This window comes from Herpailurus yagouaroundi, unplaced genomic scaffold (genome assembly GCF_014898765.1).
Source record: "Herpailurus yagouaroundi ecotype Mexico unplaced genomic scaffold, PumYag 211, whole genome shotgun sequence".
NCBI lineage: Eukaryota > Metazoa > Chordata > Mammalia > Carnivora > Felidae > Herpailurus > Herpailurus yagouaroundi.
Genome location: NW_024412442.1, coordinates 7642456 through 7670424, shown reverse-complemented (window position 1 = coordinate 7670424; position 27969 = coordinate 7642456). Strand labels below are relative to the sequence as shown.

Below are 27969 nucleotides of genomic sequence, written 5' to 3'. Positions count from 1 at the left end.
ACAGATGACACAGTTATTTGGGTTGACTGCTTGTCGTGTTTGCCTAATTACCATACAGTGAAAAACAGTTAGTCAAAACACATGTCAGATTAGCGGCTATGAGCTTTATTTGATTACAACAGTAACCTCCCTGCTGGTGCTGACCTTCATGGCCAGTTACCCATGTAAAATGGTTGTCTGCTCACAACTTAAAAACATCGGAAGGAACAGTGGATATTAGAGGTGTAGTAACTTATCCAGTGCCTTGATTTCCTGCTGGAAGGAAGGGGTAAGGCCGTGATTGCTATTTCAGAGGGTTTGTCTATATTCCTACTCTTTGTTCCAACGTCCTAACCGTGAGAGGGGGTAGAAGGAACAGGAAGAGGAAAAACAAATGGGATTCATGTAAAGGTGATAAATCTGTTATATTACCTACATTACACACTGGACACGTTAAAAAACAAAAAAACAACAACCCTCAATTCAGAGCAATTGCCACAAATCACACATCCCTGATTATATGGCAGTATTCCTAGCGGGAAAGCCAGAAGTAGTGAAGGGTGGATTTCTAGCATGTCCTATGCGTTTATTTATGGCGTAGTACATCATCAAACAACATTTGACAGGCTCTTAGCTGGCAAACCAGAAGGCTTTGAAGAGAAATAATGAGCTGAGAGGTTCATGACATGCTATTAAAAAGTTTGTGATTGGATTTGGAAAATCAGACGGGTCTCCAAGGAAAGGGACCATTTCTGAGCCGTTGCGCTTCGAATAGTCTTGAGCCCCAGAGCAGATATTTATGGGAAGGGAGAGTTGTTTTTGTCTCGAATCCAAGTTCTGACTCTGATGTAGAGCAGGGAAGTCACTTTGTGCTGCAGACCTGAAGTCCTGGAATAGCCATGATGTCACCTTTTTCTGCTGACTGGCCACCACTGCACGGAGGCGCGCTGTTAGCTCTGTGATGTTTCGGCTGGATTCTCCCATATATGGGTTGCGATTCCAGCCAAAACAAAGTCGGCAGGGGAGTTTACAGCCACTGAATCGCTCAAGGTGCTGCGGGCTCAGTGGGATGGAAGAGATGGGGTCAGAATGCATTGCATTAGGAACAAAAGGACAAGAGAAAAGAAAAGGCATCGGGACGCGGGATTTGCGGCTGCCTGGTGTGTGATTTCCAAATCAAGCCTCTGGCCTTCCGATCAGTGCTTTGATGCTCTGCGTTTCCACCTTTGAGATCTTCAGTGCTTTTCTGGCATCTGTGATGGAAGGAAGTACCCTGTGCTGGGTGGTGAACCATGGAATCCCTCTCACTGAATCAGAAAGGAGACATTTTAGGATATGAGATCATGAAAGAGAATAGTATCTGAAAAGGAAGAAAAAATTACACACACACACACACACACACACACACACACAGAAGCACACAACTAGGCCAACACAGGATGAGTCTGCGGTTAAGCCGTTTTTCGCCATTGCAGAGGACACTTTAACACTTTGAGTCCCAGAGCCCTCACGCACACCCAGCTCGCGCACCTCCGTAAAGCCCGGAGGCACCGGAGGGTCGGGTAGGAAGGTCTAGAGAACCCTTGGTCGGTGTTCAGTCCCACACTCGCGGGGTGGGATCACCAGACGCTCCACCCGTCCTTCCCTTATCCCCACCGGCGACATAATGACATAGACGCGCCACCCTCGTTCCCCAAAGATCTTCCGAGTTGGCCCAACAGTGGGGCGCAGCGATCGCCCCGTGAAAGACCGTCTGTGCTCAACGGGGGTGGCGGGGGAGGGGTAACGTGTTAGGCTAACCCAGGGCAAAAATTGTCGTTTCTTCCCCGGCTGGCTTCACAAAAGTCACATGCGTGATGGAGCACGTTCAAGCCTGCTCCGGCCAGACTCTGAAATGTGCAAGTATTTGTTTCATATGGGCAGGGCTGTTCCTTTTTTTTTTTTTTTTTCCCCCTCCTTCTTCTTTTTTCTCTCACTGTGGGAAAATGAACTTATTTTCAGTCACCCCTGACATCTGACCATTCAGCCGATCACGAGGACACTGCGGTAAACCACAGCTCAACTTGAAATTATCTCTTTCAGGCACGGCTCCTGCACCATGGACGGGCATCATCGCTGGTGACCCGCCGTCGGCTTTTCTCTCCCGAAGCTCCGTTTTCGCGTTCCTCCCCAAAGCCACGGGTCCTGCTCTGAGGTCCTTCAGCTTGAGCTCATCCTCACAATAAACTGAATTCCAAAAATGACACCGGCTTTCCCAGCTGAAGCCCTTAAAGTGGTGCATTTACGTATTATCCTTTTTTTTTTTTTTTTTTTTTTTTTGGAAAGCAGAGAGAAGGCATGCAAACTTTAAAGATCCCAGGGGAAAAAACAAAAACAAAAACAAAAAGCCAGTTCTCCTGATTAATATCGGGATGGTCCAGCAGGGGCTGTACATACTCCTTCTGTCGGAATCATCTTGTTTTTCATAGCTGTTTTACACCTCCAGCATCCTGCCATCTGCCCACTCAAAAGAAACGCAGCAAAACATTCCAAAAACCAAGGCTGGAAGGAAATAATTGTGAACAAGCCCAAGAGATGGACTTTTCCGTACCCTTCTGGTTACTGCCGTGCTCCTGGAGGGCACGCGATGGGGGGAGGCCAGGAGGTTCAGACTGGGGGGGCTCACCCCCTGGTGGCCCCCTTGAGCCCCATCGTGCCAGCAGGCTGACGAGAGAGACCGGGTATGCAGGTCTGGCTGCCCTGTTGGCCGAGGAAGGAGGAGGAGGGGGAGGAGGGAGAACAGGAGGAGGAAGGGGAGGAGGAGTGTCCTGCTCAGAGCTGGTATGTGGAATATGGGTCAACTTGAGGCAGACTGGAAGCATGGAGACCCCGGATGGGGCCCAGGTCCCCCTCACTCTCCTCCTGTCCCACACCAGTCCACACGGGCCCCAAGAACACAGAGAAGCCGTGGGGACAGACATGCAAAGGCTCTATGAGTCCTGGGGGCAAGGGAGCCAAGGCCGCAGGCCAAGGCTCAGCTGCTCAGGCCAAAGCCAGCCTCTGGCTCTTCACATCTCCCCCGGGACCTCTCCTCACCCCAGATTTCAGTAGCAAAGTGGATGGGTGATGGGCCCGTAGCCCGGAGGGTGACTAAAACCCAAAATGGCTTTCAGTTACCGGACAGTTCCGGTGGAGGCCCGGAATGAGCGCAGAAAAGGTTTGCTTTCCCAGCGGCAGGATGGGGTGCCCTTGAAAGAGTGGCCGGCCTTGAGGGGAGATGATTACTTTAAAGCGATGTCAGCACATGCTTTTTTTGGCTGAACATTTCGGCTTGGTTACTCGCCTTCACAGAGGGAGAGAGGCACCGCGTGAGCTGGAGTCTTCTCGTGAACGGAAAACTCGATGTCCCGATTTGGGGTGATAAGCGTGGCCAGGTTAGTGCCGAGCAGGCAGAGCAAGGACAGGGACGCTCTGACTTCGGGGTGATGCGAAACCATTCACCAAAGAGCATCGCGGGGCCGGCTGGCCCGACTCGGTGGTCTGTTTGCGCTCAGCGTAGAATGCCGGGCTTCCAAATCCCAACGTCCGATCCGTCGTCCCTGGAGGAAAACAAGGAAAATAAAATGGATTAGCAAAGGGTGTTGGTTGGGGCCAGAAAGTTTAGAAAGCAAACGGAGCCTCAAGGAAAGCGGGATTTTCTTTAAATCGGCTAAGGCTGGATGCCTGGGTAATAGTGTTGTCAATGAGAAATCACCATTTGCACGGTAGGCTTAGTTGTGACTTCTCCTCGTGCAAGTTCAAACTGAAATGCAGTGCTCCAGACTGCTGTGCTCTGGGAAACGCACAAGGCATTTCCTTGCGAACGCTATGATTTAGCCCTAAATCATCACTATTTGGTCACTGTATGATCATTACTCTTTGACTATCGAGACTTTCAGGGGTTGAAGTCCCCGCTGGGCTGTGAAGGGGTATGGCTGGGGGTCAAGGCCAGGCTTCCTAACTCCTGTGCTTGGGAACTACTCAGCCGAAGTGGTTTTAAATAGCATCTTTTAAATAGCATCCTATTTGGTGTATGCAAATCTAGGTTGACTGTTATCAACTATAAGTTCTTTAGTGAGAAAAACTATGAGCTAGAATGGGGATTTCTTTGGATTACCTACCTGCAATATTTTGCCTCAATAGGAAAGTTGGGGGCTTGCTCGTGAAATACGATCATCCCTTTTCATTAAACAGTGCATAATTTTATAAGTAAACTCTCAACGAGGAAGACATTAGACAGCCCAATTCAGATCTGGTCTGGCATTTGAAGTGCATTGAGATGTCCAGACATAAAGCAGTTTGGAACTTACCAGACATAAATATTGCCTTAAAAAATTGCAAGATTAAAGATGTCAGCAAATAGGTGGGTCAATGCTAAGTGCATGTTGACAAGGGAGGAAGAGGGACGTTAATTTAGCTGGTATCTCACGTGGAGTGGTTTGGATGCCAACCTTTCTTAAAATAGAGGGAAAAGACACAGTGTAATCTCGTCTGTGCTGTTTATGCTTCTTGTTTGTAAAAGGAGTGATACGGGGGTAAGAAAAAGAAGTTAAAAGTGCCCATAATAAAGATGAAAAATAGACTGCACCTACCCTCAAGGATTTCGTGGTCCAGACGTGAAGGCAAAAATAGGAATGCAAAAAAGGTACAAGGTCAGTGCAAAGGAGGAAAACTTGAGATGGAACTTAAAGACTTGGACCAAATGAATAGCGTGGGGGCTTGGAGGGAGGAGGGGGGAAAAAGAAAAGTCTGTGCAAAGATACGGAGCATGAAATGAGCTGACATTTTGGGGCCCCCAAGGAATCTGATGTTGTTGGAGGGGAGAGAAGAAGGGGGCTCAGTGCAGTGAGAGGAGCTGGTGAAGAAGATAGGGGGTCAGAGGCTGGATGCGGGGTGGCGAGCCCAGCGTGGGTCTTCAAACGTGCATTTGGGTTTCCTAAAAATTACTCTTGTGATGGTGTCAGAAGTGAATGGTTGGTCATCTGATCAACAAAATGAAAAGCTGGTTGTTTCAGGAAAGTAATTAAACAGACAAACTCCTGGCATGAATGATTTTTTTCTTAAGAGGCAGAAATAAACAGTACTAGATATGAAAAGAGACATTGAAACAGAAAAAGTAAATATTTAAAAATCATGAGATAATCACATGAACAACGTTTAGGCCAATATATTTGAAACCGTAGATACACTGCACAGTTTTTAGAAAGCATAAATTATGGAAATTAACAAAGAAGAAATTGACACCGAATAAACCTACAACCAGTAATGGGGCGGGGGGAGGCGGGTGGTGGCGGGAAATGAACTCAATAGTCAAAAATACACCACGGGCAGTACTAGCTCCAGAAGATTTTGCAGACAATTTTTTCCAGAAATTCAAGAAAGAAATAACCCCTGACAAATAACCATTCTAGGGAACAGAAAAGCAGAAAAAAATTCCCCAACATATTTTATAAAGCCATTATAATCCTGATGTCGAAGCCAGACAAGGACAGAAGATGACTCAATCTCACATATAAACAGAGATCCAAAAATACTAAATAAATACAAGCAAGAAATACAAAGTGAGTGTGTGCATAAATAGCATATAAAATATATTTTATATGGCATGCAAGGATTGTTTAACATTCAAAAATCAGTCATATAATTTATCTCACGGACATACGACAATAGATAATGGAAAACATTCAGTAAAATTCTAGACCTAATCTTAATTAAAAAAAAAAAAAAAGCTATGCCAATGAGTTTGACTCATAGCTGCATGATTTCGTGGTTATTGCATTGTAATTCGGGCAAGAACAACATAACCTTTGCCCGAGAAAGGACAAGAACGGATGAGGAAAGGACAGAGGATGGAGACAAAGAGAATAATCAGCAGGTCATTTGGAGGCAAATCCAGGTAAGAGGTACAATGTGGAAGGTGGGGAAAGAGTCCACAGTGGGAGTGTGGGAGGACAGACTTCTGCAATGAGGCTTTTTGCAAGACAGGAGCCCAACAGAAGCTGGTGGTTGATTGGATGTGGGAAGACAGTTGGAAAGAAGAGACTCCCAGATTTCTGGACTAGGTGGCTGTGTGGACCGTAATTCCATTAGTCCAGACAGAAAATGTAGTTTGAAGGCTTGTCTGAAATTAGCAAGACTCTCTTGCCTGAGAAGGAAATAACTCTCGAAGAGAACTAAGTGCCAGCAGCCTGAAAACAAGAGCTTTGGCCATCACTGGACCTAAATTAGTATCAGGAGAGAGGGAGAGAGAGACAGAGATAGAGGCAAACAGAGAGAGAGAGAGAGACAGCATGCAAAAGAAACATCATCTGCTTTTAAAGGCCAAGATACTACCGGGCCTGCCCAAGTCACCACCTGATAAATGTTGACCGGATGGAACCAAAGCTACCAGCAGTTTACAGAGTATGGAGAAGTAAGGAGTTGTTGCTTTTGAATGAATACCCAGGATCACAGCTGGCAAGAAAAAATAAAGGTTATCTCGGAAGTATATAGTCAATCTAGGGTGAAGGAGTACCTAATAACGGTAATAGTTATGATTAAAAAAACCATTCAGAACAGAACAAAGAGGAAAAGATGTTTCTCTTTTCTTAAATCTTATTCTCTGATACATTTTGCTGTGTTTTTATAAGTAGTTACGACACTTTTGGATTGAAAGTTCAGCGTTGCTCACAACACGTTTGGTTTTTATAGAACAACTAAAACATAATCTCTTGGTCCTCAACGATTGCTGTGTCCCCAAGGAACTGCACCCACGTGCCGGCAGGGACCCGGATTGCCTTTTTCTTCGCCCTTAATTTCTCTAATATGGCCACCCAACTAGATGATAGCCCTGTGTGTCCATTCATTGTGCCGTGACCTGAATGTGTCTCAGAATCTGTAGAAATAAGCCAAACCGAATCACCCTTTGACTAGGCGTGCGCGAGGGGTCAAGAAAGGTATGGTCTATGCATTTCCGCCCAGGCCAGGAAAAGAACAGACAAGCCCATAGAACACGGAGGGCCGCTTCGAACGTAGTAATATCCCGCTGAGGGCAGCATCAGGCAGCTGCCAAGAAGTTTTGTTAATAGCAAGACCAGCCTTCCCCCAAGATGGTTGAGAATGATGGTGATTTCATTTGGCTTTAAGGAAATTCATTCCGGCCTCACAGTTGGGTGGACAGTGCTGGAAAAGTGTGTGGCCCACCTAGAGCTCGGTAATTGTTTCCCAGCTGCCTCGTGCTTAAACTCCAACCTTTGGGACTCCAGATTACAGATGGCATTACCCAGGGACCCAACCCGGATCAGAGGGAGAATGTACTAGAACCCTTTGCCAGGAGCGGTCTCCCGCTGATCCAATGCAAGTGGCAAGATCCACAGCAAGACAAAGGAACTTTTGAAAAGGACTTAAAAAGAGCTCACTTGCTCTGCGGTTAACCCATCAAAGGCATCTTCCTGTAACCCGGAGGGCAGCAGGCCTCAACATGTGCTGGCCATTTGGAAAACAGATTCCTACGGAGTAGATCAAACATTTCAGGAGAGCCCCTTGCCTTGAAAATATGGGACCTTATGAAAATCATTAAGCAATTCATTGATATTTATTTGCTTACACTGTGCTTCAGCAAAGCAAACTGGAAGATGGGGATGAGAACCATTGACCCAGTTTCAGACGCCCTAGTTCTGGAAAGAAGGATTCCCTTACGCGCCTGATTTTAAAGAGCCTTTTAAGAAGACAGCCTACTACACAGCTGGCATGGAAAGACTGTCTTGGCTCCCTTCAACTGGGTATTAGGTTAACAACCACCTCAAGCTTCTTAGAAACCTAGAAATCCCCAGGCAGTTAGAGGAATTCCGCAGGGCTAAGAAAACCTATGCAATCTCAGAGCTTTAGGCAGAAAAATATTTCCAAACCTCAGCCACTCCCAGCCTCATCAAACATGGCGGCTCCACGGCACCTCCAATCATCCTTCCTTCCTGACGGACCAACCCCTTCTTCATTCGTGGCTCAGGTCCAGGGAACCTGGAAACCAACGAGGAGTAAGTCTGTGTTTTCGCTTTGGTTATCACGCATGAGTTCCTTCTAAACCGAAGCAACTCCACTGTCTGACCCAGGGACCTTCGCTTCTTTAAAGTTTAAGGAAGTAGCCCCTCGAGATTCATCAGCTTCCTGGTCTTGGCTTCCCTTTTACTCAGATGCAAAGTTCCCATGAGTGGAGAAAGGCTCAGCAGAATGCCATCATTCTTACGCTGTGGGTTTAAAATGATCTATCCTATGGGGGATGCCAACTACATAGCCTCTGAGGCTCTGGGAAGAGAGGGGGAGGCTAGCTCTAGGGACCTGGGCTCAACTTCCCCCACAACATTACTACAGAGGTTGAAAGTCTGTCCTCAGATATTCAACACATATGTTTTGAAATTCATTAAGTTCCAAAATTAAAAAACAAATGTAAAAGATCCAGCAATGGTTCCTGCACAAAGCAGATACTCAAGGAATGCTTGTTGACGGATGAATTTGTTAGCTGATAAATATGAGAAATACAGTCTGTTTTGCACCACATGGCAGCTGAAGCTGCTAGGAAGACATGTGTCCCTAATTTGTTATACGAGTTTTACAAAATGAGTCACCTCAACCCTACCTCTGTTTGAAGACCAACTTTCTTCACAAAGCCCTCCCAGGACTCTCCTGTTGGTCATTTTTGAAAGGAACAACTGTCTCTTGGCTTTGAATTGTCAATTAACTTCTTGTGATCGCTCCCAAATCCGTGGTTCCCAAAGGGAAACATTCTGTCTTGTTATTTGTTGACTTAAATTGGGTGTGGGTCGGTAACTCCTTCAGGATCCAACATGGAATCTTGCACAAAGCACATACTCAATAACTGTTTGTGGAGCGATTGATTTGTTCATTGACGTATACTAGAAATACAGTCTGGTTGCACCATATGGCATTTAAATATCCAGGACACAAAAAGCGTCATTCCCTGTTAATTTTTTTTTTTATGAAATTTATTGTCCAATTGGTTTCCATACAACACCCAGTGCTCATCCCAACAGGTGCCCTCCTCAATGCCCAACACCCACCCCGCCCTCCCACCCCCCATAAACCCTCAGTTTGTTCTCGGTTTTTGTTACTTTTTATAGTCTGTACTGAGAAGAAATGTCCTAGAAGATCTTCTGCGTGGTCTCAAGTTAGCTTCGGACATCAATATTTCAGAGGGAATAATGTGTTTTTACGTGGTAAAGTAAGATAACAGGTATGTAAATATTGTCACCCCCAATATGGCAACACCACAGTGACATTTTCCGTTGATTGATGGAGACATTGGTTAATTTCTAGTAGGACTACGACTGCCATTTCTGTGGTAGATGGAGGGTTATGACAAGTCCTTTGTTGACGAACTAATTAGGATTTTCAGAGTGTAAGATCTAGTGTTGATGCTTTTCGAAGGAAGGAAGGAAGGAAGGAAGGAAGGAAAGAAGGAAGAAGGAAGGAAGAGAGGAAGGAACGGAAGGAGGGAGGGAGGGAGGCAAAGAAAGAACAAAAGAAAAAAAACCTCTTTGTTGAAGTATCCACATGCATGATTGAACCACTTGCTAACTACAGGCATGTACATATAACAGATATGTCAATATGGTAAAATTAAAAAGAAAAACAACTTCCAACCTTAGGAATCTACTTTGAAAACCTCTCCATTATGAGGCATTGTTGTTATCGATGCCTGCTTTGCCCACCTGCATCTTGCTTCCAGGCCTAGAAAAAGCTCACTCTGGGGTCTACCTAAATCTGAGAACTCCTAAATAGCGCCCTACTGGGGGGTGCTTCACATGGCATGTTCTTCCCAAAGAATGCTGAGACGCTTGCACTTCTCATAACCAGGACGGTAGCCTCCCTCAAGCTCGTGTGGGCTCTGCTGTGACCCTTCTCACGTGGTCACTCCATCGAGGCAGGGGACATAGGCTGTTATTTGCAGAGAGCCGGCACAGAAGAGGTGCTCAGTACCTCTGGTTGAAGAAATGAATTTTCATACCAGCTCTGGAAACAACAGTATGATGCCCATGTACTGGACGGGAAAACTGAAGTGAGAAGAGAGTAAGTAACTTGCCCAGGATCTTGGGAGAGCCCTCACTCTTGCCACTGTCTCTCTGATGAGCTCACACAGGGGCCCTCCTGAGAGAAAGCAATCATGTACCTAGTGGAGTGGTACTCCACTCCTTGTTGTATCTGGGGGGAGGAGGCTAGTTGAAGGGGATTGTTTCTTAGGAGCACCTGGGTGGTTCAGTCAGTTAAGCATCTGACTTTGGCTCAGGTCATGATCTCACGGTTCGTGAGTTCGAGCCCCGTGTCAGGCTCTGTGCTGACAGCTCAGAGCCTGGAGCCTGCTTCACATTCTGTGTCTCCCTCTCTCTCTACCCCTCCTCTGCACCTGCTTTATCGATCTGTCTGTCTGTCTGTCTCTCTCTCTCTCAAAAACAAATCAACGTTAAAAGTTTTTTTAAAAAATTGCTAAAGAGATGGACAAATAGTCATCAGAGACTACCAAAACCTTACTATCCATGACTTCTTGATTAAGTGTGTGACATCTGCATACGCAGCAGCCTGCAGTGATAACAAGAGTTCAAAATGGCACCACTACGAACAAATCCAACACCCGTGTTATAGTGAAATTCCCTACAACAGGATTCCACTCGTGCAAGACTTTTGCAATATAAAGGAGAAAAAACAGCAATTTGTTATACATTAGTCTTATTGGTCATTTTTACTCTCTCCACACATGGACCCAAACCGCAAATCAATTTAAAAAAACGTGGAGGGAAAAACAGAGTAGATGAATGGCTTTATAACACCCGCTATAAAGGAAGAAGGCTTGCATCTGGGTGGATGGGTGGGCGACGTGGGCTTGTATGAACTCACTTGACTACATTCTGAATCTTGCAATTGAGACGACAATATTACCCAAGCAGTGGCCACGCACTCATACGGAATAAGAGACTACATGTGAATCACCTAACACGATGTCTGCCAGGTGGATGTGGGCTTGGTGTTTTGCTCTAGCTGTCCTCGTCAGCCACTGAGACCACCGAGGTTACAGCAAGGCGAGGAAGCATTATAATCAAATTGTTCTTGCTTGTCTGCTTTGAGTACTACCCGTGTATGACCACGATCACCATTAGTGGCGTTCCTTTCGGATCTATGTTAGGAATGGGATCTATTCCTGTGTGAACCACAACAAAAAAAAATCGTCAGTTACGTCCTCCCAGCCAAGCACAACCTGATGCAATCTCACCCACCCTACAAAGCTCATCTTGAGGGGCGCCTGGGCGGCTCAGTCAGTTAAGCCTCTGACTCTTGATTTCGGCTCAGGTCGTGATCTCACGGTTTGTGAGTTCGAGCCCTCCATCGGGCTCTGCGCTGACAGCACGGATCTTGTTTAGGATTCTCTCTCTCCCTCTCTCTCTGCCTGCCCCCCCCCTCTCAAAATAAATAAATTTTAAAAAATAAGCTCATCTTGAAAGCCACCTCTGTCACATTTCTCCGGACTCTCCTCCAGGCAGATGTTTTCACTCTGTCTTGAACATCTTAAAAACTTTGGCTTTTACCCCTCTGAGGGTACTTAGCCTGCTCTGCAAATCACACTGCTGTCTCTTTGCCTTATCCTGTATTTGATTTTAAGTCCCTTGAAAGCAGAGATCAGCCTTATCTTTACATTTCTTATGGGCTGAGTGCAGGGCCTCGGGCTCAGAAGCTCAATAAAAACGTGTTGAGTTGCAGCGAATCGTGACCCACCCTGCCTACCAGGCCCTCAGCCAGCGCCAGGGTCCGGCACACAATGGGTCCTTGTTCTCCCCGCTGTGCACACCCACAAACATATACTAAACACCTGGAAACATGGGGACACTTAGTTGCTTGGCAAATCCTCCCCCTCCCAGGGCGTCTTCCCTTTGGAAGAGGCTGTTCTGACAGCTGGCCTGCTGCTGGTTAGACGGGGCGCTCTCTGGAACGACTCATCACTGCAGCAAACGGCCAAGTTCGCTGTGCCAGGAACCGAGAAGAGAGAAGGGTCCAAGGGGGAGAGTCTCGATGCCAAGAATGTGCTCTCTGATTTCCAGCGGAGAGGGAAGCAGGGAGCACTGAAGTGGAAGAGATGATGCAGAACGGGCCCAGAAGCCTCCTCCCTCTCCTGCACCTGACACTCCATGGGCAGGGGTCTCGGAGAGGAGCCTCCCGTCCGGGGAGGACCAGGGCCTCCCGCACAAGACGCTGGGGCTGCTCTTTATTAAATGCGAATGGTGCCACGCAGCTTCCAGGACTTCAGTGGAAAGTGGATTCCCCCCAAACCCTCAGGACATCTCCCGGTTCCCGAAAGGATTATTATGGTTACCGCTGTTATTACTTACAAAGCCTACATCATTTTTTAAAAGTTTGCTCAAGGTAGAGGAAGCGTAAGCACTCAACTTCCAGAACGTGTCCTGGGATTCCGCTCACCAGAATGACATAACCTGTTGGATTCTGCTTGGGCACAAGGCAAAAGGCAACAGGCTTCTCCTTAAAGCCCAGGCAGGGTTGCCAGATTTAGCAAATAAAAATACGCGATGCCCAGCTCGATTGGAATTTTAGATAAACAATGAATTCAGTTTTCATCTGAGTGTGTCCCAAATATTGCATGGGACATACTTATACTACTAAAACAATATTTGTTATTTATCTCAAATTCAAGATGAGCTGATTATCCCGTATTTTATCAGGCAATCCGGAGCCCAGGGAGAGTCAGGACAGTCAAGAGATTTTTCACCAACAAAAGCGTCTTTTAAAGCCCCGGCTGAATGGCTTTGGACGACATTTCAATTCAGGCCCTGCATTTTCCCTGGAGTGTGAGCTCAATGTCACGGACAAACAATTGGGAGAATGAACATTCAGTGAACATTCCGCCCCTTCCTTGCCCTCAGCAGCCTGTGGCAAACTGCTCCCCCTCAACCAGCTGGGGAGGAAAAAGGCTTTCTCTTTTAAGATGGCTCTCCCCTCCCCTGCTACAGATTGGATTGTTTCTGGGGTTTGCTGGAGAGCTGCTTGGGCTAATTGCTTTCAGACCACGATCCCACCAGGCCTGCCCGCTGTGGAGGCAGCATGTTGGGGCTGGGAGGCAAAGCATAGGGGGGTTGGAGTCAAGCAGACTTGGTTTGGAATCCTGCCTGTGCCACGTCGGCCAAGTTGCTTACCCTCTCTGGGCCCCCGTTTCCGCACTGATAAGATGAGGGTACTCGAGGGGTGGCTGAGGTAGGAGTGCCATAAGACGGGAGCACATTCGGTGCTCCTCACCGTGCCTGACATATCGTGGCTGCTCCTTTAATATTAGCCACTGTTATTATTATTGCCTGTCTGTGGTATGTTCCACATGGCAGGTGACGTCTGGAGTGGAGTCTCCTCAAGCCTGGAGCTTGGAGACGTGGGAACACAGATTCTAGAAGGCCGTCAGGCCCTGCGCACTAGGAGGTGCGACTTGGTGGGAAGATGGCTTCACCGCTGTCCCCGTGGCCCTGCCTCATTCAGTTCCGCAGCACCTAGCTGAACCACCACCGTCAAGTCAGTGATCAGGTCACCACATGGGTCAGGTCACCATAAGCGTGTATGGGGAGTCTGAAGAGTGCTTTAAGGGATTGGAGAGAAAGGAGAAGGAGAAAGAAGGAGGGGGAGATGGGGAGGGGTCTCAGATTTCTTACGAGGAATCAGTGAAATAATCTCAGTAAGTATTAGAGCAGTGCAGGCAAATGACAACCGCTTAATACGTGTTAGCTAATATTCTTTGAGACGCCTCAAAGAATGGGTGGGATTGTCATCAAGAGAGAAAGGCACTTGTAACTTAAAGAAAAAAAATCATTGAAGCTATGACGCGGTCAATTGTAAATGTGCGCATGATGAATTGGGGCCTGGTTTTCCAGGCAGTTTTGCTGTGAAAACTTTTGAACAGGGGCTTTGATGTTTCTAGGAGATGCATGATGTGGAAAATGTTGCTCTTGCCAAGATGTGTAAGATGGACGCAACGGAAAGCCTAGGGTAAGCAGGAGACTCTTAGAAAAAAAAGTAGGTGGACAGTAATATGACTGTGGGGCTGGGGAGAGGTCGAAAGTTGTGGAAGGGAAGGGGAGAGGAAGGGAGGGAGGGAAGAAACACTGAAAAGATCACTGGCTACCTACTGGATCACTGGCCAGGAAGAAGAAAGAGCCAAAATTTCAGGATTAAAAGTCTTGGTTGTTTGTTGTAGCAGACCCTGTTGTTTTGTTTTGTTTTGTTTTTTCCTATCCCACATTCCCCATCACCCTTCCCTTCTAACATTGTGTTTGAATATTCACCCTCCTCTAACTGGCCACTGCTTCAGAGAAGATGCATCTATCCTTAGCCCCAGGGGACAGGGGGTGGAGTGTTGATTTGTCCAAGACGTCCAGGTGGCTCCATTTTCTTGCCAGTAACCAGACCAGGCACGAGCATATGGCAAAAATTCTTGGCGAAAAGAAGCAAGTGAGCAGAAACGACCCAAATGTCCATCAACTAGGGAATGGATAAACAAATTGTGGTATATCAATTCAGTGGAATATTATTTGACAATAAAAGGAGAATGAAATACTGATTCATGGTAAAGATGGAGAGGCCTCAAAACATTATACTAAGTGAAAATTCACACACAAAAGACCACATATTATATGATTCCATTTAAACAAACTGTCCAGATTTGGCAAATCCATCTAAAGACAGAAAATAGTTGTCAGGGGCTGGGGTGCAGAGGGACATAGGAAGTGATCATTAATGGATACAGGATTTCGTCAAGGCCAATGAAAATCTTCTTTTTTTTTAAATTTTTTTAACGTTTATTTTTGAGACAGAGAGAGACAGAGCATGAACGGGGGAGGGTCAGAGAGAGAGGGAGACACATAATCTGAAACAGGCTCCAGGCTCTGAGCAGTCAGCGCAGAGCCCGATGCAGGGCTCGAACTCACGGACCGCGAGATCGTGACCTGAGCCGAAGTCGGACGCCCAACCGACTGAGCCACCCAGGCGCCCCGAAAATTTTCTAAAATTAATCGTGGTGGTGGCTGCCAATTTTGTGATGGTACTAAAAATAATTGAGTTGTACATTTTAAATTGGTTAATTATTTAGTAGGCAAATAACATATCAATAAAGCAGTTATTAATTTTTCCTTAAAGAACCAAAAAGAAGACTTCTAGAGAGACTCCTGGAAAACATTTTATCACTCTTTAAAAAAACACACACAGAGAAGAGCTGGCTTCTCTTTCTGGAGGCTGATGTATCTTAATATGGTCACTGGAGCTGCTGTGGATATCAACCTACCATGACAGGACCAACATGAGTCAGAACTGACCTACAGAGCAGGCCAGAGCCCAGAGAAGCACCTAGACTTCTCCTTACAGAAGATAATAAATGTCCTTATATTTTAGGCCAATTGAGTTGGGCTATTCTGTCACGAGTAGCCATTGCATCACCTAGCATTCTAACTTATACAGTTCTGTTAACAGAAATTTTTAGGTCAGGAGAAAGGTCATGGTTTAGTTTTTGCTTTTTTTAAAAAACTATGACATTACATTAATTTAGAGGTGCAAGTGTAATGTGGGTGAAAATTTGAAGTTTTTATAGTTGAAGATCTGGAGAAAGGGATGGATGGGTGGATGAATGGATGGATGGATGGACAGATGGATAGATGGGTGGATGGATGGATGTGTGGATAGATGGATGGATGGATGGGTGGATGGATGGATGGATGTGTGGATGGACAGATGGATGGATGGGTGGATGGATGGATGGATGTGTGGATGGACAGATGGATGTGTGGATGGATGGATGGATGGATGGATTGATGGATGGATGTGTGGATAGAAAGATGGATGGGTATGTGGATAGACAAATGGACGGATGGGTGGATGGATGGATGTGTGGATGAACAGATAGATGGAATGGTGGATGGATGGATGGATGGATGGATGGATAGACAGATGGATGGATGGGTGGATGGATGCATGGATGGACAGATGGATGGACTGGGGAGTTGCTTAGAGTAAAAATGTTGAAGCCCAAGGGGGCACAAAGACAGAGTGCAGAGAGGAGCCTCCTGGACTCTCTACATTGAACAGGCAGGAGAGCAAGAGAAATTACTGAATGATTCTGCAAACAAAGTGGGTAAAAAAGGACATGGGGAAACTCAGAATGCTATAAATGCTGTCATGCAAGCCAAAAAGGGGATTTAGGAAGAAGAGGATTGAAGTGTCGGTCAAATTCCATAGGAACAAAAGAAGAAATAGCACAGAAAATATGTTTAGATATACAACTAGAAGACCCATGTAAGAAGAGATTATTTTAAAAGGAATTTGAGTGGAGTGATGGTGACAAAGGCAACTGAAGATATGGGCTGGAGGGCAGTGAGAGGACCCTGGAGAAGTCATGACACCATGTAGGCACCTCCTTACAGAAGTTTGGACTCCGTGGAAAGCATTACTGAATCCCCAATCCCTGGTTCTGCTCCCCTCCCCAGCACATGGAAGATGGCGCCCTTGCAGTTCGGAGGAGACATATATGACAGCTCTTTGGCGAAATGTGCAGCGAGTCACTTTTGAAATGGGGCAGTGAAAAGCCCATGCCTGCATCTTCCACCTCCCTCTCCCTGCCACAGTGGTCATGGAAGAGGTTTCATTGGATAGATAAGAAAATCCAAGACTGAAGACCCTTGATTGCGAGTCACTGAATTAAGGGTAACTATCCTTGAGGAGAGTCACCTGCTCTTCTAGGGGCACAAAGAAGCAACACATTCTTGTCATGCCAAGATGGAGGGCGTGTTTGCCATCATAACCTCGTCCTGCCCTTGCTAACAGAGAGCCGGTAGGAAGAAAGGTAGCAAAGAGAACCACAAAGTCAAGGATGGGATGCTTTTATTCCAGGTTTTGATTTTTCGTATTTTTCAGGCAGGCGAGACCCAAGCATGTTTGCTAGGAAGATGGAAAGAGTCTGTAGGGAGGAAGGACCCAAAGAGGGCAAAGCAGCGTCCTACAGAAAACAGAAAATCCGACAATGCACAAGCCCGTTGGTGGGTCTCTGCCCTTCTTCTTCCAGGAAAGAAGTACAATTCCAGGCAGAAGATGGGTGCCGGGCAGGTTGGGCTTGAGAGCGAAGCTGAGGGAGCCTACGCAGTCCACTTCTGAGACAGGAGAGTGGAGATTGGAGCTTGGAACCCGTGGCCCTTGATGGATGGCTGGCCTTAAATTCTATAGGCATTTCTTAGAATCATCGTTATTTAAAAAGTAAATAGAGTCAGGGCGTCTGGTGGCTCAGTCATTTCAGCATCAGACTCTCAGTTTGTGAGAGCATCTCACGGTTTGTGAGTTCAAGCCCTGCGTTGGCTCTGCACCGCCAGCACGGAACCTGCTTGGGATTCTCTCTCTCCCTCCCTCCCTCCTTCCCTCTCTCTCTCTCTCTCTCTGCTCCTCCTCCCCCTCGAAAATAAATAAATAAAGATTTTTTTTTTTTAAGTAAATAAAGTCATGCCCAGAAAGGGTTAAAACTGTTTGGTTCTAAGTTCTAGCCTGGCCCCACCTCCACTGTGTCCTTTACCCAAATTCGTTATTCCATTGACAGGCCAGTGCTGGTCCCCCACAGAGCAACACATACTGTGCTCTCCCTGTGAGCGCACTTGTGATGAACTTTGAGCCACACATCTGCTGCAGAGAAGAAACTCATATTCCCAAATGGCTGACATTAGCTGAAGATTCTGGGTTCATCTCTCCCATAACATATTTTTATTAGATAGGCTGCCGGAGAATCAGAGGAGTAAATCTGGCTGCTACGTCTATATCTCATTACAACACATGCCCGACTATTGTTCTTTTCATCAGCTTGATGTTATTCTGACTCTTTCTGCGAAGTGAATATTTGAATTAAAACCAGTGTCCATCCATCGTCATTTACCTCCAAGCCATTGCTGTATCTGGGCTAAGGATGTATTTTCACGAAGTCACCACTCCAAGCTTCTTTCTCTGATTTGAAGCAGGGGTTGGCAAACATGTGTACAGACCCAGAAAGCAAATGTTTTAGGTTTTGTGGGACGTAACAGTCTCTGTTGCAACTACTCAACTCTGTCGTTGCCGCATGAAAGCCGCCAGAGAAAATACGTAAATGAATAAGCCTGGTTGCATTCCAATAAAACTTTATTTATTTAGCAAGAAGACATCAGCTGAACTGACAGATAAAAAACAGCATCTTTTTATGTGTTTGTCTCCAAGAAGAAAAAAATAACTGAAACATTTTGTTGGACATTTTATTACTTCTGGACGTTTTAGTACAGTATGATATCGCCCCCTTCTAATATATTACATCTTAAGATTTAGATCTCTCCCTCTCACACATACAAAAAAAATAAATAAATAAAGTTGAGGGAAGCAGTAGAATTTAATTCAGGGAAGAGAGGGTTAAGTGACTAAAAATTGTAGAGTGAAAGTATCACTTAACCACAAGCACAGTCTCTTCCTCAGAAACCCATTTACCCAGACATTGAGTTGACTATAAAAGATGCAAAGCAAAAACAAATTTGCTGACCTTCATTTCAGAGATCAAAGGTTAAATTCATACCCTGTAGGATGGTTCTGTGAAATCACTCCCAAGCTGCCTGGTGACACATTTTCAAAAAATATTTCTCTCCAGCTTTATCAAATGTTCTTTGTGTTCTGGAAACACCATTTGAAGTCCCAGCTGGAGCTGGGATGTCCTGAGTCTTAGATAGCTGAAATTCTTCTCCAACTACATCCAGAGGCATGTGGTTAGTTGGGATAGACATTAATTATAGGGGTTCATACCTATAAGCCTAATATTCATCAAAGATCAAAGTCAACGTTTTACACTGAATAACCAAGGATTTTATAAACCATGAATAGAGGAGAGATAAAATTGTTCACTTGAATGTCCTTGAAATTGAATAAACCTGTCTTACATTGGAATGTCCACCAATGACTGTTCCCAATTTCTTCGTCTGTAAGTATCGCCTCAGAGCAGAACCCCAACGGTTCGAAAATTAGGAAAACTGAGTGAACAAATTAAATTAGTCCAACTCAAAATACGTTTGTTAAAAAACAAAGCAAGCTTTCTGTCTCTTTAGTTGTAAACTCATACAAAACCTTTCAACAGCAATGGTTCACAAAATTCATTTCATGGCAATTTTCATCAGTCCTTAGGAGGCAAAAATATTAGGATGCCGGAGTAGATATTTTATTGATCTAAGTGCATTTCATTTAAAGGACCTTTGTCCGGTCTGTTCCCGTGTTAACTAATCACATTTAATTAATTTTAATTAAATAAGTACTTATTTAGTAAAATAATGTCAACAGCCCTATATTGGTCCCCAGTTGTTTTAAACCACAATTGCTATGGACTGAATTGGGTTCCTCCAACCATCAGTATGATGGTTCTTCAGAGATACTAGGTCTTTAGGAAGCAACTAGACCTAGATGGGAGACTGGGGGATTGGGGCCCCTCGTGATGGTACCCATGGCTTTATAAGAAGAGGAGGAAAGATGAAGACCAGCAAGAAGGTGACATCTTTACACCAGGAAGAAGGCCTTCACCAGGAACCAGATCGGCCAGTATCTTGATCTTGGACTTCTTAGAACAATGAGAAATAAATGTCTGTTGTCTCAGCGCCCCATCCATGCTATCTTGTTACGGCAGCCCGAGCTAATACAACAATTCCATTTTTCAATGAGTAGGGAAGTGAGAAGATACGGGGTGTTCTTGAAACTTTAATTTCTACCACTTGCTGGCTCAGTAGAGTAACAAATCTGGATTTTCTTCCCCACAGAGTTCAGAAGGTATGTCATTGCTGGCTGACCTCTAAGAATCTGAAACGTAAGAACCAAGCTGAATAAGTCTTTTTTTGGGGGGCGTGAGTGTACCCTCAGGAAGAAGTCTCATCATTGACGGAGTGGGAGGCAGGTATTAGGATGCCTGATTTGTTGGATGGAAACATTGAGAATTGATTTATCCTGCTGTGGGAGTCATGAAAATTAAACCCAGTGTCCTCACAGATGGCATTCCACTCATACACCACACACTTTCTACTGTTGCATGAGGCAAATCAGTGACAATTTAGTAATTGAAGTGTCCAGTAAGATACCCACCCAGGTGACTCTGGATATGTTCTTTATCCTCTCCAAGGCTTCTTAATCTATGAATGGGCATAATAACATGTCCAATCTCACGGGGGTGGTTAGAGGAATAATAATAATGATGCACGTAACACACTAGTTGAGTTACTAGTATAAAGTAAGCGCTCAATAAATGTTTTGTACTATTATTTGGATTATTTGTTAAAAAGAGACAAAAATGGCTTATTTTATTCGTGAAATTGCTTTCCCAAATTTTGAAGCTAAAAGAGAAAATGTAATTGCCTAGATCTTTATCAGTTAAAGCCAGTGGAATGGTTGGAAGCCTTCCATCTGAGATTTTGCTACTGTGTGTGTGGGGGGTGGGGGTGGGGGAGAGGGAGAGAGATCACAAAGGATGGGGGGAAAATACTAAACTATTCTATTGAGAGGCAGAGAGAAAATCAGATGAAACCTTGACATCCAAATTCTCTCCTGTTAAAAAGCCACCACCAGTGAGATCCCGATAAGGTAATCTGGCAAAGAAAGACTTGATCACACCCTAGGTTTTGGCACCTATCCCCTGACTAATGAGGCTCAGACCCAGGAACCCAAGAGGATTTATTTGCCTGGTACAGAGAGACCTAAAAGGCCTCCACCTCTCCTCAAATATCTCCCAAGGAAGCAGCCTGGTGTTAACAGTTTCAGCCACACAGATACCAAGAGAGAGAAATGACTCTGGACACAGCCCAGAGGGTCTGGTCTCCCATGCAAAAGTCAGGCACTTCTCTTTTTACTGTTCGCATGAAATTTCCATGTGGCTCACAACTCCGCAAAACTCTTCCTTCTTGGGACTAAGTGATGAGTTGGGGCAAAAGAGAATCTTAAGTGGATGGTTTTCACTTTGGGTGGGGCTGCGGGGCGGCACAGACCTGTGTGAAGACTGTTGAAAACAGACACTCACCCCCACCTCCCCGAAATGGGCATTGACATATATATATAATGCCGCATATAATTTGGGAGAGTAATCAGATCTCCTGGAGCCCATCGATGAACCCCAATTAAGAATCCTTGCCTTACTGTTATTTTAAACAAATATTCAGCAAGCCCTGAATGTCAGGCACAGTGTTAGGCACATTTATATGTGTGTGTCCTTAGATCTCAAAACATTTGTTCTTTGCAAACTCTACTGTCCCATGATGCAGTTAGGAAACCAAAGCTAAGAAAAGTTAAAGGGCGTGCCCAGTCCTAGGTTCCAACAGTAAGTCTGTCATGTACTTCCTGCATGAACTTGGGTGAGCTCACCTGTTCCTACTCTCATTCTTAGTTTCTACTCAGTTGGCTTGGGTTAAAACGGTGTTCGTTGCTGATGGTTGAGTATACTCAGTTGTCTGTACTGACCCAAATTGTTGCGTGGCTTAAATGAGATCAGGCACTAAAATATTGTGCACGGGTTCTGGAACATGTTCAACACGCAATCAATCATCCCATTAAAAATTAAAATAAAGAAGACTTGCCTGATGGTTGGAATGAGCCACCGACCTAGATGTCAGTTAGAGGAAGCTGCATGATGCCAAGTAAAACTTCTTTGGATATCAGGAGCAAACATCCACTCAAAGTAGCTCAGAGAAGAAGGAGGTGATTCAATCCTTAATAACACAATTTGTCTAGCAAATGGTGTGCTTATACTCTGCCCAGACATTGGGGCATCTGGTGACTGAGACCCACCCATTGCAAGTCATGGTGGGGTACAGCTTTGGAAGATGGGTCTCTTACATCCTGGTCTCCAGGAGAAAGGAGGGATGAATCGATAATGGTCCCTTGCAACTTTATCCCCACCATGGAAAAGAAAACTAAAAGTCCCGTCTGCTTAGAAGGTACATAACCTTGTATTCGTTTTTAAATGAACAGTATGCAAACTCCTGGCTTCACGTTGTGTCCAAGTCTTTTGGGAAACACATCCAATGGTGGTTTGTGCCTGTTTCATACTCGTTTTATTTTATCTGGCAGCAAAATGAAGATCGTGTTTCGAATAAAAGCCCAGTTCTGTCCCTTACACGTTTCATTAAGCATTATATGCTGTTCCTGTCCTCTTTTTCCACCATCACACCCAGGCATGCTTTGCGGACTCCTTTCGTGGGACTAAGTTTTGCTCATTTATACATTTATGGTTTCCTGTAGCCGCAAAATAAATCTGACACATGGGGTTGGAGAATTTGAGGAAGATAAAAGTCCCTTATCAACGCATTGTTTACATTAATAAATTGACACAATTGTGCTTTTTTGATGCTGTTTAGAAAAAACTGTTGGGAGCCCCACAACTGAAATGCTCTTGGAGAGAACAGAAAGCAGGGACAGTGGAGGAGATTGTGGAGCCGAGAGTCTAAGCACCAAGCTCTGTCCCTCGCAAGCTGTGTGTCCTTGGGCAAGTCACATAACCTCTCTGGGCCTCAGACTCCCCTCATTAGTCACATAGGCATGACGCTGTTTTGAGCTTGAGCTCACAAGTGTGTTTGAGGACACAATGAGATAAAAGTGACGTGTTCTCACAGAGTGCTTTCAGGATTCGTGAATAGTCTTCAAAAAATGGAAGATTCTAGAAGAATAAAAATTTCTCAAGCCCAGAAAACTGAGTAGAGCTTCCTTCTTTGTCACGTGGTTCCCTTCAGCAGTTTCTAGTGGCCTCGGAAGCAGATGGATCTAGACCCTTTGTGCTAACTTTGCTCATTCAGTTCCCCACCATCTTGTGGACAGACCCTGTCATATTTGTCTTTCTTTTTTATTATTTTTTTTAACATTTTTATTTACTTTTGAAAGACAGAGACAGAGCAGAATCAGGGGAGAAACAGAGAGAGAGGGAGAATCCAAAGCAGGCTCCAGGCTCTGAGCTGTCAGCACAGAACCCCACACGGGGCTCGAACCCATGAACCGTGAGATCATGACCTGAGACAAAGTCGGACACTCAACCGAATGAGCCACCCAGGCGCCCTGAATGTCATTCTGATGGTTCTTGGATCAGTCTCAAAAGGTGGATATTCATCTCTAATGGTCATTTAAAAATGAAATTAGTCAACCTATGTTAGCCCCTGTTGCATCAAGCATCGTGCTAGGCTGTGATTTTATAAGAACAAAAACAGCAAAAACAACAATATACCAGACAGTCTTGGAAGTACTTAAATCAATGATCTTATCTGATATGCTGGACGAACTCAAGTATAGACTGTTATGATTTCCCCGTTTGATGAATTAAGAACTGGGGCAGAGAGAAATCAAACAGCTTCTCAGAGGTTAAACAGCCTATTGGTTGTGGAATCAGGCTGTGAATCCAGAAAATAACTAGAAGCTTCTCCCTGATTCCAAGAGGCTTATAATCTACTTGGGGGGGTTGTATTTCACATTCCACTAACCGTCCCAGAAAATGACACGTCCCAGCCTAGTGCTGTGGGTTGGGGGATTCAGATGTGGGTTTGACCATTTCTGCCTATTTCTTTTAGGAAACAGGGCTTCAAAGAGAAGGTAACAGTTGAGTTGAGTCTTAGGCATAGAGCCCCGCTGACCAGACCTCCCTTGTCACCACCCTTCACTTGCGCCCACCCATCGAGGATTTTAGATATGATTCCTACCATCGTTTTTAGCAGCCACCTTGGCCTGGGTATCAGTGAATTGAAGGAAAAGAATAAAAAAGAAAGAAGAAAACCTCAGTCGAGTGGTCAAATACTTAGTGCTTTCATAACACCATAAACCAGCATCCAGCTTTCCATCCGGCACGATTCGCTTCAGGCAACTCATGAAAGCTGAGACCCTGGGGGTCATCTAGGTCAATGACGGCAAATAGATTTTATTTCCTGTGCCAACTCTAATCGACTGAAGGCTCCTGTTGGAATATTGGGCTTAGAAGGATCCAGGGGCTGTCAGAGATCGAAGGAAAAAGTGCCACAATCGATTAGCGATGTCTGATCCGGATCCAGGAGCAGGGAACGATGGCTCGATTGCCACACGCATACCAGACGGAGTCCGACCCACCACGTTTGAGGAAAACGTGAAGAAGAGGAAATGGGACTTTGAAGTGAAAGGGTGAATGCCTCAAAATCCCTTAGCAGGTTAGTGGCAGAATTACCTGGTTTCCAGTGCTCTTTCCATAACACCCCAACTCCTGGCAAGTGGTAATCGGTGATCCCAGGATCAGCAGCAAACACCAGCAAGCAAATTACATTATGCTTCGTACAGTGTTTGTGTGAAGTGCATTTCATTCTAATTCCTTGAAAGCTGATGATCCGTGGAACGCCACTCTCTTCATTGGAATATCTGATTATTCAGAGCCTTCCCCGACTCTGCCGGTAATAGCAAATCACCACCTCCTCCAGGCAAGTAGCAATTTATTCCAGACGAGAGGAAAGAAGTCAGGTCAAGGTCTTCCTTCGTTTTTCTAAAGGGCCAGTGACACACGTTTTTGCAGCCATCCTGTTTGCCGGTCTGACCTGGGCTTGTCAGTAAAGCCAGACAAAAGAAAACGCGTTCGAAGGAGTGATGTCCCCCTAAACAGCAAGCTCAGCTGAGCGAAGCCTTGGTGGCCAGATTTCATCATCCCTAAACATTCCCAAAGTCTGAGCTCATCAAGATGTGAGTCCCAGGGGTAGTTAGGCAGAGGGGGAGAAAAGAAGGCACGGCCAAGCAGGGGAACTGCATTCGCCAAGGCGTGGTGGCGAAAAAAAGTGGAGCCCTAGGTGGGGAGCGGGGAGTCTGGGGGCCAGGTGAAAAGGAACCACGAAAGGAGACTGGACTTCGTGGTCATATGGACCCCCAACTCAGCCCTGGCTCCTTCAGGATCCAGCATGCTGTGCAACCTCTCTGGACCTCGGTTTGCTCACGCATCACGTGTCTTCCAAGATAGTATAATTACATCCCACACTTATACACAGTGCATGGAATTTGGTAGGTGTTCGACAAATGGTCAAGTGATTAAAGAATATACTGGCTTGTTATATATTGTAGGGGGCACAGTACTTCGAGGGATGAGAAAGCCGGAGTTCTTGGTCCCAGTTCTGCCTCAGCACGGGACCTTGGACCCTCGGCCTGGCACGTAGTAAGCTTTAAATAAATGTTGGCAGAAGGAATGAATGGGTGAATAAGAAACCCCCAGAAAGATTTTACAGAAACAGGTGGGCCCCAGTTTTCTCATCCATCTAAGGAAGACTGGTCTCTCCGATCCCTTTAACCATAATGTTCTTTTGGCCTGTGTATTTCTCACCGATGCTCAACCCCACCGTGAGCAGGGCCCTGTCCCCTCCATGACACTGAAGTCCCAGGGAAGTTCAGAGAGTGCAGTGCCTGACCCCAGCAGTCTCTGGGCTAAAGCATACCTGAAGATTTGACCCTGACCATGAGATGGCCTACGATGCTTGGCCCCTTTGTGGAGCTGCCTCCAAGGAAAGTAAAGCGGATTTCAAAGCAAAAGCCAGCCGAGGGGGAAAGCGAGGCCTGGGGCTGCGTTCCAGCCACACTCATCGGTGTGGATTGCTGTCACCAGCCCCCTCACCTGTGAATCAGGGACCATGGGCAGATGGGTGTGCCGAGTCATGAGGGTGCCGGCTCGGCTCAGGGACTGCCATACTCTTCCGGGCTTCCTGTCCCCGAGATTCCCCGGGAGGGCGGGGTCAGACCCCCAAAGGGGGAAAAGGCACTGAGGAGCAGGGAGACGGCACCATGCACAAGACGACAGTTCAAAAGGAAATAGCACAAGCTGGAAGTCATTGATGTGCCTTTAACGCTTCAAGTATGCCTGCTTTTGTTTATTTTTTAATCTCACAAGTCATAGACACTGAATGGTAAGTCAGATTTCGCACCCCCCCACCCCCCCGCCTGTTTGGTACTCCAGCTTAAAAGGAGCTTTTACACAGCTTTAAAGATAAAACTTCAGAGGGCCCTAGCTCTGTGCCCAGAAGGCAGGGAAGGGAGCCCTCTGCCACGGCGAGGGAAGTGGCAAAGGCTGGCCGGTCAGCCCTCCCCAGAAATGAGGTCAGAATCCAGAAGCCGAATAAGGTAGGAACCAGGCAGCTAAGCTTTCTGGGAGGTGATAAAAGCAAGGAGTCAGGAGACGGGAGAAGTAGAGGGGCCGGTTTGAAATGGACGCGGTCCCCATAGGAAATCACGGTAGGTCTCTAAGCAGAGGAGGGACAGCAGGAATATTCCGCCGATGAAAGATATTTCCGGTATCTTCTCTTGCTGCAGCTTAGAACAAGGAATGGGGCGGGGCGGACACACTGACCTATTTGTAGATCAAATTCAGATTTGGAAATAACAACAACGGGGCTGGGTTATAACTTTTCTAACATGACATTTTATTCACATAACAAGAATGTTTTTAGTGTTATCCAATACCATTGAGTTATGTATTCATTTACTCGATAAATAATTATTAAACGTCTACGATGTTCTCACCCTTTTGAGAGATACAGGAGAGGAAGAAATTGATAGTGTCGCCAACGCAAGTGTGCAAAAATGTGCTGAAGAGGAAGAGGAAATAAGGCGCAATTGATTTCCCACGGGGAAGGGCAGCTACTGTGCGATCCAAGCAAGCTATGGCAGGAGAATCCTTGAGAGCTGGGAGGTCTGGACAGGGCAGGTGATGGGCAGTGGGGCTGGCGCAAAGGGAATATTCCACGCCCGCGGAGGAGAGTGGCAAAGATTTGAAGAAATGCACGATCAGAAGGTTTGAAGGACATGGGCTTCTCTGAGGTGGAGGGTTCGAGGGCCCTCCTGGAAACAAAGGGGCATCCTTGTCGACTTCTGAGACCGAGTGCCTCATTCTACACGGTCATTCAAGACGTCGAATCTGGTGGCAATATTCAAAGTGGGTCACAGGTTGAGAGTTGAGGAGGGACAGGTCAGTGTGGGCCCTCTCCGGTGACCCAGAGTCGGAGAGACGGAACGGGAAGGCTGGGTCAGGCAGAGCCTGTCATAACAGTGGGGTTCCCATCGGCCCTTTCGGATAGTTCAAGGCCCACCCAGCCGTCCAAGTTACGCAAAGACTGAATCGGACACCCGTGCTCGTGCCAGGAAATGGATACTTCTGGTGCCTAATGGGAGCCTAGAGAACAGAACAAAACCCCAGGACAGTGTGCCTCCCACCTGCAGCCCACATCCCGGCACCCGCCTGCCATCGTGGAAAAGGGGGAGTAATTTGCTGCAGATCGTCCAAGGCCGGGGCTTATATTATTCATTTTTCTTGGAAATGTCTGAGGTTCCATGATCCCTCTCTAATCCCATATGCCAGACTGAGCTTATATTTTCACAGGCACAGGGCTGGCTGCTTTGGCCAACATCCACTTTAGGATCGAGGCCGTTCCGCCGCCCGGGCCGCCCCCCGGAGGTCAGCCTTCCCGCCTGGTGTCACCAGTTAGTCCCCAAAGCCTAGCTCTCTGGCGCTCATCACAGCGCAGGAAAGCAAAACATAGGGTGTCTTTTATTTTTTCTCTTTTCTTTTCTTTTTCTTTTTTTTTTTTTAATTTGAAAACAACAAGAGAGTTTCTCTAACATCAAACTCAATTAAGTTTCCAGAATTTCGGAAAGTCCTAAGAATTTTTATTTTGTGATAAGTTATGAAAATTACATGCAGAGCGTCTCCACCACTTGGGTTTCTCTTTGTAGCCAGGGCCCTCTGTTTCATTTTCCTGGAGGGCTTATAATTTATTCTATTATTTCCTAATAGGTACCCAGGATTCCCTGCTATGAACCGAAGGTTTGTTGTCTTTCTGTATCTAATAACATTCGCGGAGTGAGGACCACTCTCTGCCACTGGGAACACAAGATGTTTCTTTGGGTTTTGTTATCTTTCTTTTTTTAAAAAATGTTGCAACATAAGCCACAGGCCTT

At 45.9% G+C, this 27969-nt stretch overlaps 2 long non-coding RNA genes across 2 annotated transcripts; one reads left to right on the top strand and one right to left on the bottom strand.

Annotated features, from left to right (window-relative positions):
• Positions 1-16: 16 nt before the first annotated feature.
• Positions 17-8156, bottom strand: LOC121016575 (uncharacterized). Its single transcript, XR_005784365.1, has 2 exons — positions 7884-8156; positions 17-3557 (listed from the first exon to the last, which is right to left on the bottom strand). It is a non-coding gene; the product is annotated as an uncharacterized LOC121016575 (long non-coding RNA).
• Positions 7921-27957, top strand: LOC121016576 (uncharacterized). The gene is made up of 3 exons (XR_005784366.1): positions 7921-8009; positions 9111-9223; positions 27806-27957. It is a non-coding gene; the product is annotated as an uncharacterized LOC121016576 (long non-coding RNA).
• Positions 27958-27969: the final 12 nt, after the last annotated feature.